The sequence below is a fragment of the Myotis davidii genome, unplaced genomic scaffold (genome assembly GCF_000327345.1).
Source record: "Myotis davidii unplaced genomic scaffold, ASM32734v1 scaffold269, whole genome shotgun sequence".
Lineage (NCBI taxonomy): Eukaryota > Metazoa > Chordata > Mammalia > Chiroptera > Vespertilionidae > Myotis > Myotis davidii.
The window spans coordinates 2057013-2066174 of NW_006383008.1; the positions used below are offsets into that span (position 1 = coordinate 2057013).

General features: G+C 35.7%; 1 pseudogene; it reads right to left on the minus strand.

Moving 5' to 3' along the window:
- Positions 1 to 2486: 2486 nt before the first annotated feature.
- Positions 2487 to 2916, minus strand: LOC102772081 (annotated as a pseudogene).
- Between the last annotated feature and the right edge of the window lie 6246 nt (positions 2917 to 9162).

Consider the following 9162-nt stretch of genomic DNA (forward strand, 5'->3'; position numbering starts at 1 on the left):
ATAGCTGGACTTATTATAAAAGTATGTACCCATTAAAGTGTTACCGACATTCCCAATGACTACTTTCTGTAGTGGAATAAGCCAAATATTTAAGGTGATTTTGTAAAATGATGAAACAAAATGCATTTTCTCTTTTAGGTTAACTTTCTATACAGTAGAATCACTTTACAGTTAAGTTTCTCAAGTTACTATATGCTCACTCTATGGGCTTTTTGTTCCAGATACTTTTCATATATATTATGACAGAGACACTTTTTAAGAATCCTATAATACAGCCAGCAATTTTATCCCTTTCTACTTTATTTTCAATTCTTTCCTCTATGAAAATTATTTTCAAAGGCATTTGATCTAATTCATAGCAATGGTACCATTACTTCCAAAAAAAAGGATACATTCGGGCATGTGCTTTATTAGGCTGTGGATAGAGATAGGTGAGCTAGCTCATTTCTTTCTTCCTTTTTTTTTTAACTTTTGTTAACTCTATATGGTAGATACATGATTATTTATTACTTTATCCCTCCTACTTTCCTGAATTTTCCTTAAGATTTTGAAACTTCTTTTTCATATACAGCTGACATTCAATATTATTTTACATTAGGCTCAGGTGTATAGCATAATGGTTAAACACATAGTTTCTGAAATGATACCTCAATAAATCTAGTACCCACCTGGGACCATATGTAGTTATTATAATAATATTGACTACATTTCCTGTGTTGTACTTTACATTCCCACAGAGATCCTCTTCAGATTCTGTTCTATTTCTACCCATAAGATGTTGAGAGTTACCAAGTGCCAGAGGTGTGCCTTAACTCCTAGTGTCATTCACACATTCCCAGCCACACCAGTAGGGGCATGTCGCTCATTCTTACACATGAACACTTACACGATGTTGGACACCTGTGTTATCCAGGCACTGGTACTTTATCCCTTTGTACATTTTGGGATGACCTCCTGATAGCTGTTGGTTAAATTTTAATTTTATGAGATATGAGGTCTGAGAGTAGTCAAGTGCAATGCTTTTGAAGACAACATTATTATACCTGTAGCAGTCAACTTTCAGTTGGCAGAATTGTTAGACTTAAAATATGGCTGTGGCATTATAGAGACTATATCTGTGGAAGTCTTTGAAGTGAGTTCTACTTTTTCTATACTCCCAGATTTTTGTTGGTATTGCACCTGTACCTTTTCTCTGCTTAAAATGTTCTTTTAGAGAAAACTGTGGTCCTGACCTGGTGACTGAGTAAGGCAAGAATTAAAATCATAGGTTCCATTTTCATCCTTGCTCTGTGTTTTCATGTTAGTTAATGTATAATTGCTAAAGGGTCTTTGTCTGAAAGAAAGTGGTATTTGTATTATACATCAACCTTTTTTGGAAATTCTAGAAATCCCTGCTTTGACATTTAGGGAAATAAAAATATATAGATGCATAATTCTATAGTCAAAAATTATGTTAACAAAAACAGGTTGCTCTAAATGCTGATGAGTGTAATTATTAGTAATGTTTTCTTAATTGGAAAACCAGACATTCATTGCAAAGATTTTAAACAAATATTACATCTTTTGTTGAGAGAAAAATATTTCTGGATCACTTTCACACAAACAATGAAAACAAACAAAGAAAGGAGTGATGTTATGTTTGCAATAAACTCTGGCTGGGCCTCATTGGTATTCCTGGTTTTAACAATCCTTACATTTTAAGGACCGACTACTTAATGAATCAGCTCTGAAAGCTGGAAGCGGATTTAACCAGGGGGCCTCCAAACTGGCCTCAGTCCAGACTTCACTGTCTCCAATGTTTCCACTGTTTAAAGAACATCCAGAAGTTTAGAGAATATGGATACCAGCATGGTTAGGACCCTGATATGTATATACACATTTCCTTTAGGTTCATAATCTTAACTTTGGCCTAGAGCTTTTCTTTTATAGTCTCAGCTATCTGGGCTGACTGCACCATTCATCCTGGACTTGAATTGATCATAGGAACTATGTTAAGCTATTAGATCAGGATTCTTTCCCCCAAAACATCTAGAGGCACCTTTTTAAATAAAGTATTTAAATAGGAGATTTTAATGGAAATAAATCTATTTGTTCCTTCTCCCAATTGGCCACTGTTCTCATATGGAATGTACCTCTTGGAAGATATAGCTTTTGTGTTTGATACATAGGATGTGGCCCATGAGTTTAAAAGATCCTTGGAAGGTATTCAGGTATGAAAACTGGGGGGGAGGGGGAGGACGGGGAGCATACACTGGCAGCAATGATTGGTGTGTAGGTGAACTTGTGAATTGTGAATGAGAAAAAAAAGTCAATTGCAATTGATATTGTGTTAGCTCTGTAAAGGCAAAACTTTTTTTGTGAGCAGTCATCTGATTTATAAAAAGATGTAACAAAATTTTAAATGATACAAAATATCATTTTCAAAACAACATCAAAATCATTTTCAAAACACCACCAAAAAGTGAGTGTATTTAACGGTTGTCAGCTCATAACAGCAAATGTGTGCGTGGAGCAATAACGCATGTCGTAGCATATTTAATAAACTTCTGCCCCAATTTCTCAATTTCAGCCATTACACAGTCAGTTATACAAGGGATACACTTGGCATAGAGACAATCCATCATTGACTGCACTAAGTCCAGTTTGGCCTTAATGGAAAAGTTGATAAAATTGGTATCAACCAGGATGTGGTATCAACCAGCTGTGTGTTATATTGGAAGAATAAGCAGGAGGGATGTTGGGGGACTTCTCTTTCTATGAGTGCACTGGGATCTTTCTTTTCTTTCTTTTTAGGTTTTAATCTATCCTTTTCTTTAAGCCTCTGATCTCTGAGACTAAGCATTCGCTTCATGGTCGCATACTTCCTTGTTTTCTTTTGCTTCCCCATGTTCACGTCGCACTCTTGTTTCTTCCGGAATCACCCAAAGGCAAAACTTTTAGTTAAACTCTTTAGTATGTGACAGTATTGCATATGTATATCTACACTAATAAAAGAGAAACATGCAAATTGGTGTCACTCCATTATACCCACCAGCCAATCAGGATAACTATGCAAATTAACAAAGATGGCAATTAATTTGCATACACAGGCGAGGAGTGAAGACTGAAGATTGAAGACGTAAAAGGCTTGGCTTCTCTGCTATGGCTGGACCAAAGGCCTGGGTCCCGGGTGCCAGAGGAAAACCAGTGCCAGCAGCCAGGGGAAGGAAGGCCTATTGAGCAAATCTTCATGCAATGAGCTTCTAGTAATTTATAAAATATGTGTTACATATATGTATATTATATGTAAGTATATAATATGTATAAATATAGTATATATTATTTAGTAGACTTTTATTTTAATCACCCTCCCTACTCATTTACTTTTTTTTAAAAAATATATTTTATTGATTTTTTATAGAGAGGAAGGGAGAGAGATAGAGAGGTAGAAACATCGATGAGAGAGAAACATTGATCAGCTGCCTCCTGCACATCTCCCACTGGGGATGTGGACGCAACCCAGGTACATGCCCTTGACCGGAATCGAACCTGGGACCTTTCAGTCTGTAGGCTGACGCTCTATCCACTGAGCCAAACCGATTTCAGCCCTACTCATTTACTTTAAGGAGAATATTGTAGGCCTTATGATAATGTTTTGGACATTTCTAATTTGGCTTATGGCCCTCCCTTAAAATTTTGTGGTTTTTCTTTTAGATTGTTCAATTTTTATGGTTCCTTTATATATTTTATAACTATTTCTATACATATATATTATGTATGCATATGCAGTATGTAAACTATTGCAGAGTAAAAAACTATATTTTTTATCTCAGGAAATCTCTTTTCAATCCCTTGGAAATTGACACTATCTTTTTCTCATATTAATTGCTTCCAGTAAACTACAACTATATACAGTAAATTAACCAACATAAAATTGGATTTTATCTTTCCTTTAAAATTCTTTTAAATTGCTCTGAGAATTTATAAAATTCTAATGTAGGACAGACATTATATTGTTAGAAAAACACACCTGTGTGTTAATTATGTTTTTGGTAAGTGTTTTTCTTCCAATATCTAAGAGATTAAATTCTTCTAAAGTATTGTTGAATACCAGAGGGAAATTTCATAGCAGTCTCAGGAGAAGTACTTTGAAATTAAGACATAAATTTAAATCACCTTCCATCAGAAGCAACTCAGAATTTCAGCAAATAGAAACAAAACCCACCCTAGCCAGTGTTGTTCAGTGGTTTCAGCATCAGCCTAGACAACTAAAGGTCTCAGGCTTGGTTCCTGGTCAAGGGCATGTACCAGGGTTGCAGGTTAGATCCCTGGCCCTCGTCGGGACACTTGGGGGAAGCCTCCCTCCCACCCTCTCTAAAAATCAATGGAAAAAAATATCCTTGGATGAGGATTAACAAAACAAAACAAAACAAAGAAACAAACAAAACCCACATATTTTTTGTCACAAAAACACCATTAAACTTCTAAGTGAAGACCCAAAACACTTCTAATGTTAATCATTGAAAGAAATGTGAGTAAAGTGTTATTGCTTGTTAGTTCTACACCCTCTGTTTGAGTCTACATTATACAACAGTGGTTTATGATAAATCTGTAATTAGTGCTTGCAACTGGGTTTTCTAGGACATTCCTGGCTTTACATAGGTTAAGGTAGGAGCTTATTTATTTTAGAAAATACGGATTTCTTAAAATATGTTCACTGTAAAAACCCAACAATAGTTTTTATTGGAGCCAGACTTCTAACAATGGCTGTGTACTCTGGGACTTGACTTTCTCCCTGGGAATTCCTGACTTTCTGAGAGGATTCAGGAGAATTCACTCCTTATGCTGCCCACCACTTCAACAAATAACCTTAAACATCCTCCCTCAGATCCAATGGTGGGACCCAAATCCTGTCTTCTCAGTTTGAGTTTCCATTTCAGGACCTGTCTCTGCTGTAGGAGATTGGTGTTTATTACAGGCTAATCACTACCAAGGTACATGCCACTAGGAAACTTGTCTTTCAAAAATTAAATTTAAATAAAATCCAAAGGCTATCAGGATGTTTACTAAAAGGAAGAAATCCATACATGCAAGGATTTTTAAAAGCAATGTATAATGAGGACTTGTGTAGCCACAACATAACTGAGTAAAAACTCCATTCCCTTGAGGTGTTGCAATCTGAGTTCTTGTTCCATTTCCTTCACCCCCAGATGTAACCACCATCTTGAATTTGGATTTATTATTTCCTTGTTTTCCTATGTAGTTTAATTTTATGTTTATCTCGCAAACAGTCTGTTGTTTAGATTAATGATTGTTTGAAGCTTTTCTGGTCCTATTGAATCATACTGTATATATTATTCTACAATTTTTCTTTGCCACGCAAAAATTATTTTTCTAAGATCCATTCGTGGGGTTGTATTTAGCTGCAATTCATTTATTTTCTTTGCTGTATCAGAATCCATTTGCAACCATTTATTTACAGATTCCACTGTAGATTAATGTGCAACATTTGACAAGGTCATTTTTTTGTGTGACCACTTTCATACTGAGGATGTTTTTTCATTATCATTTATTTCATTTTCACAAATACTAAGCCATTGAATTTTGAGCATTTTTCAATTGCTATTGAATTGTGTTTCTAATATTACACCCACCCTGATTCTCTGTGTCCTGAGCATCTTTTATTCCAGGCATGCCTGTGCCATCATCTCACTGTATACTGCTGAGAGCAATGGTGGATGAGAAGACTGAGGCTGAGGAACAGGATGATAGTCCGGAATTAGTTTGGGAAATCTGTTGATAATAAGATTTATTTATTTTATCCTTTTCCCCCTACTTTTATTTTTAGTTTGTTTGGCCTTAGTTTGACCTCAGCATAAAGCAAAATCCTCTGAACTAATATATATAAAACAAACCTAAAAAAACAAAAACGACACTGACCTTCATGCAGACTCATAATTTTAAAACTAATTATCAAAAGTCAGAGTCCTTTTATCCCAGAGGTCACTGAGTAAAGAACCATCTGTAAAGTTCTCTTTCAGCATGTTTCCATCATATCCTTGAGGTGAAATATAGGAATCAGGAAGAAAATTAGCATTCCCTTCAGGAACTATAGAGTACTCAGTTACTCAATTGAGGTAAGAGAGAGTGACAGTGAATAAATTAACAGTATTCTTCCGTACCCAATTTTTCAACATTTCCAGAAGAAGCTGAGAAGATCAAATTCTTGTCAATAAAAACAAAATACACTGGAAATAGCAATTTCTTTTTGACTCCTGAATTTAAACTTATGTTGAACTTTTAAGTCTGGTCAGAATATCTAAATGTGATTTTCATAAAAAGAAATTATCAGGTAAGCTAATCTTACATTAAAAAGCATGAGCTGAAAGTGAAGGACCCGCTAATCTCATTCCATAACAACTACTGATGTTCACTAAGAAAAAAAAGGTTTATGCAGTAAAAGAGTAAAGTTTTAGCTTTATCAAAATGTTCTGCTTCTTCAGGTTCAGCAAGTAGTATTTTTAAATAAATCAAATGTCTTGGTGATAACCCATTTCACTTAGTCTTTGCCCTTTCCATATATAAACACACAAAGCTGAGATGTTAACATATAATTTATTATATTGTTTCCTCTGGGTTCATTTGTCTGGCTGGGAGTACCTGAATTTTGTTCTTTGCATCACTTTTATTTAATGAGGAAAAATTGCTATTGCTACCAAAAGAGAAGGACAATCAGTAGCCTTTTCCTGCTCTATTTTCAATGATTTTCTGAGAAGGGAGTTAAGTCCCTGGGATGAAAGTACTTTGTAAAAGGTATAAGAACTTATTGTGGATCAGGAAAATATATGCTCTCTGGGGAAGAAAGTGAAGGATAGTTAAAGAGGATATTATAAAAGGGGCTGAGATTTTAGCCAAACAACAGAAGAGTTATTAACTTTACAGGAGAGATAACATGGCTCATATCATAAGTCATCATTGGGAATTTATATTTTTTCTTTATTGGTTGATTAACTGCATTATATCTGTCAAAAATAAATGCAATGAAGCTTAACATGAAAACACCTTACATTGCACACTGAGTAATTTATTTATACACTTACATGCTATTTATATTTAGAAAGCACACACACAAGCTTGTGTTTGGGAGTGAAAGGCTGCCATGCCCTGTTAGGAATCTGTAACACTGTCCTCATGTACCATATGGGCTTCAGTTCCGCAGATAGTCACATCTCCTAGAAGACAATGGACAAGGAAGGATTCTGATGATTTTCAGGAGAAACACCAGACTTCCTTTTCCAGTCACTTCTGGTATCTGCCTACTATGGTATGACTTTTGTTAAATTATAACATGAAAAGGAAAAGCAAGAGATTTTTTTTTCCTGTCCTTGTTCTGTGACACATTGGCAAGTGTCTCTTTCTGTGTAAATACATTTAGCATGTACTATTGGGAAAGTATGGGCTTGAAAATATACCTAATGCTTCAAGTTCTCATAAGTGAAGACTTTAAAATTAATGACTATTCAGACTGTAGTACAATCCATGTTTGTTAAGCTTGCACAGAAGTAGGCAACAGGGCTTAGTGACCCTCTTAGGAGAGAGCGACTGGTGAAACAGGAATGGGACATTTATTATGATTGAAATGCCTGTAGCTGGGCCAGCAGGCCTGAGTGAGAGAGCAGAGGGACAATATGGGTGCAAACTAGACTGATAGATATATGGCTATGCAAATGCCTTGGCTCTGCAGCTATGCAACTCTACCAGCTGGGTGACATGGACCTTGGAGTAATAACATTTTCACTTCCACTTTCTCATCTGAATAATGCTGTAAGCTATACCTGACATATCCACTTCACAGGGTTATTATAATCACTGAATAGAAAAATATGTATGAAAGATTTATAAACTTTTAAATGTTAAATTAATTCTAAAAATAATAATATTCTTTGTGTTTATTGATCGTTACAACAGTAGAAAATATGGTCCAGATGTTTTTTTAGATGCTAATGATGCACAGGAAGTCCATGACTTACCAAGTGTCACATATAGTAACACTTTTAATGTATTTGCAATCTCATTCTAGGGTACTCCCTATGACCTCTATTTTAAAGATGTCTAAAAATAGAGTAGATCTTTTTTGGGAGGAGTGTTCATTGGTGACATACATTTTAGGTGGAACTCTATTTTGGTTGTCAATGATAAAAACTAAAACAGCTTAGCAGAAAAAAAATAAAAAAGGAATGTAAAAATGTTTGTGTAATTGCGTATTCAGCCCTGAAGATAGCATCTATGATCCCCACCTTCTGGTAATTAAGCTACTATGTAGTCCCCGCTCACATTATGTCAGAATTGGTCTGTGTGACCCATAGGTGACCGCAGAAGCGATGGTATGTGACTTCTGAGGGCATATTATAAAGGGTATTGTAGCTCCTACTTAGCTCTCTCTTGGATTGCTCATTCCAAGGGAAGCTATCTGCCATGCCATGAGGATGCTCAAGCAGCTCTGTGGAGAAATCCATGTGCTGAGGAGCTGACACCTCCAAACAAAACTCAGTGAGGAACTGAGGCCTCTAGCCAACAGCCATGTGAGTGAATGAACCCCTTGGAAGGAAACCTGCAGTCCCAGATAAATCTTCAGATAAGAGTTACCCCACTGACATCGGCAACCTCATGAGAGCTCCTATGTCAGAACACCCATCTAATCCACTTCTGGATTCTTGACTCTCAGGAACTGTGTAAGACCATACATGTTTGTCATTTTAAGCTGCAATGTTTTAGGCTAATTTATTATAGATAAATAAATTCTTAATAAAATAACTGACAAATCCAAAAGTAGAACTTGCTAAGGTACATATGGATTCATATGTATTCAAAGCTCTGTCAGAGCTATATTTCACTTTATCTCTTGGGTCTACATTTCTTCACGTTCTTTTATTCTCAGGTTTTCTCCCATGGGGGTAAAAATGATGAACACTGAGAGATTCTGGTTCACATTAAATTTGCAGTTTTTTTAATTTCAGATAAAGAGTTATAGCATTTCTTTCCTATCCCTTTGGTATAAAATCTTATACAGTGCTGTAAATAACTAACAGTGCTATTTGGGACACATGTCACCCTTTAAACTACTTTGGGCAGAGTGATGATACCATGACTGGCCAGGCTTATGTCATAGGTCAGGTCCACTAC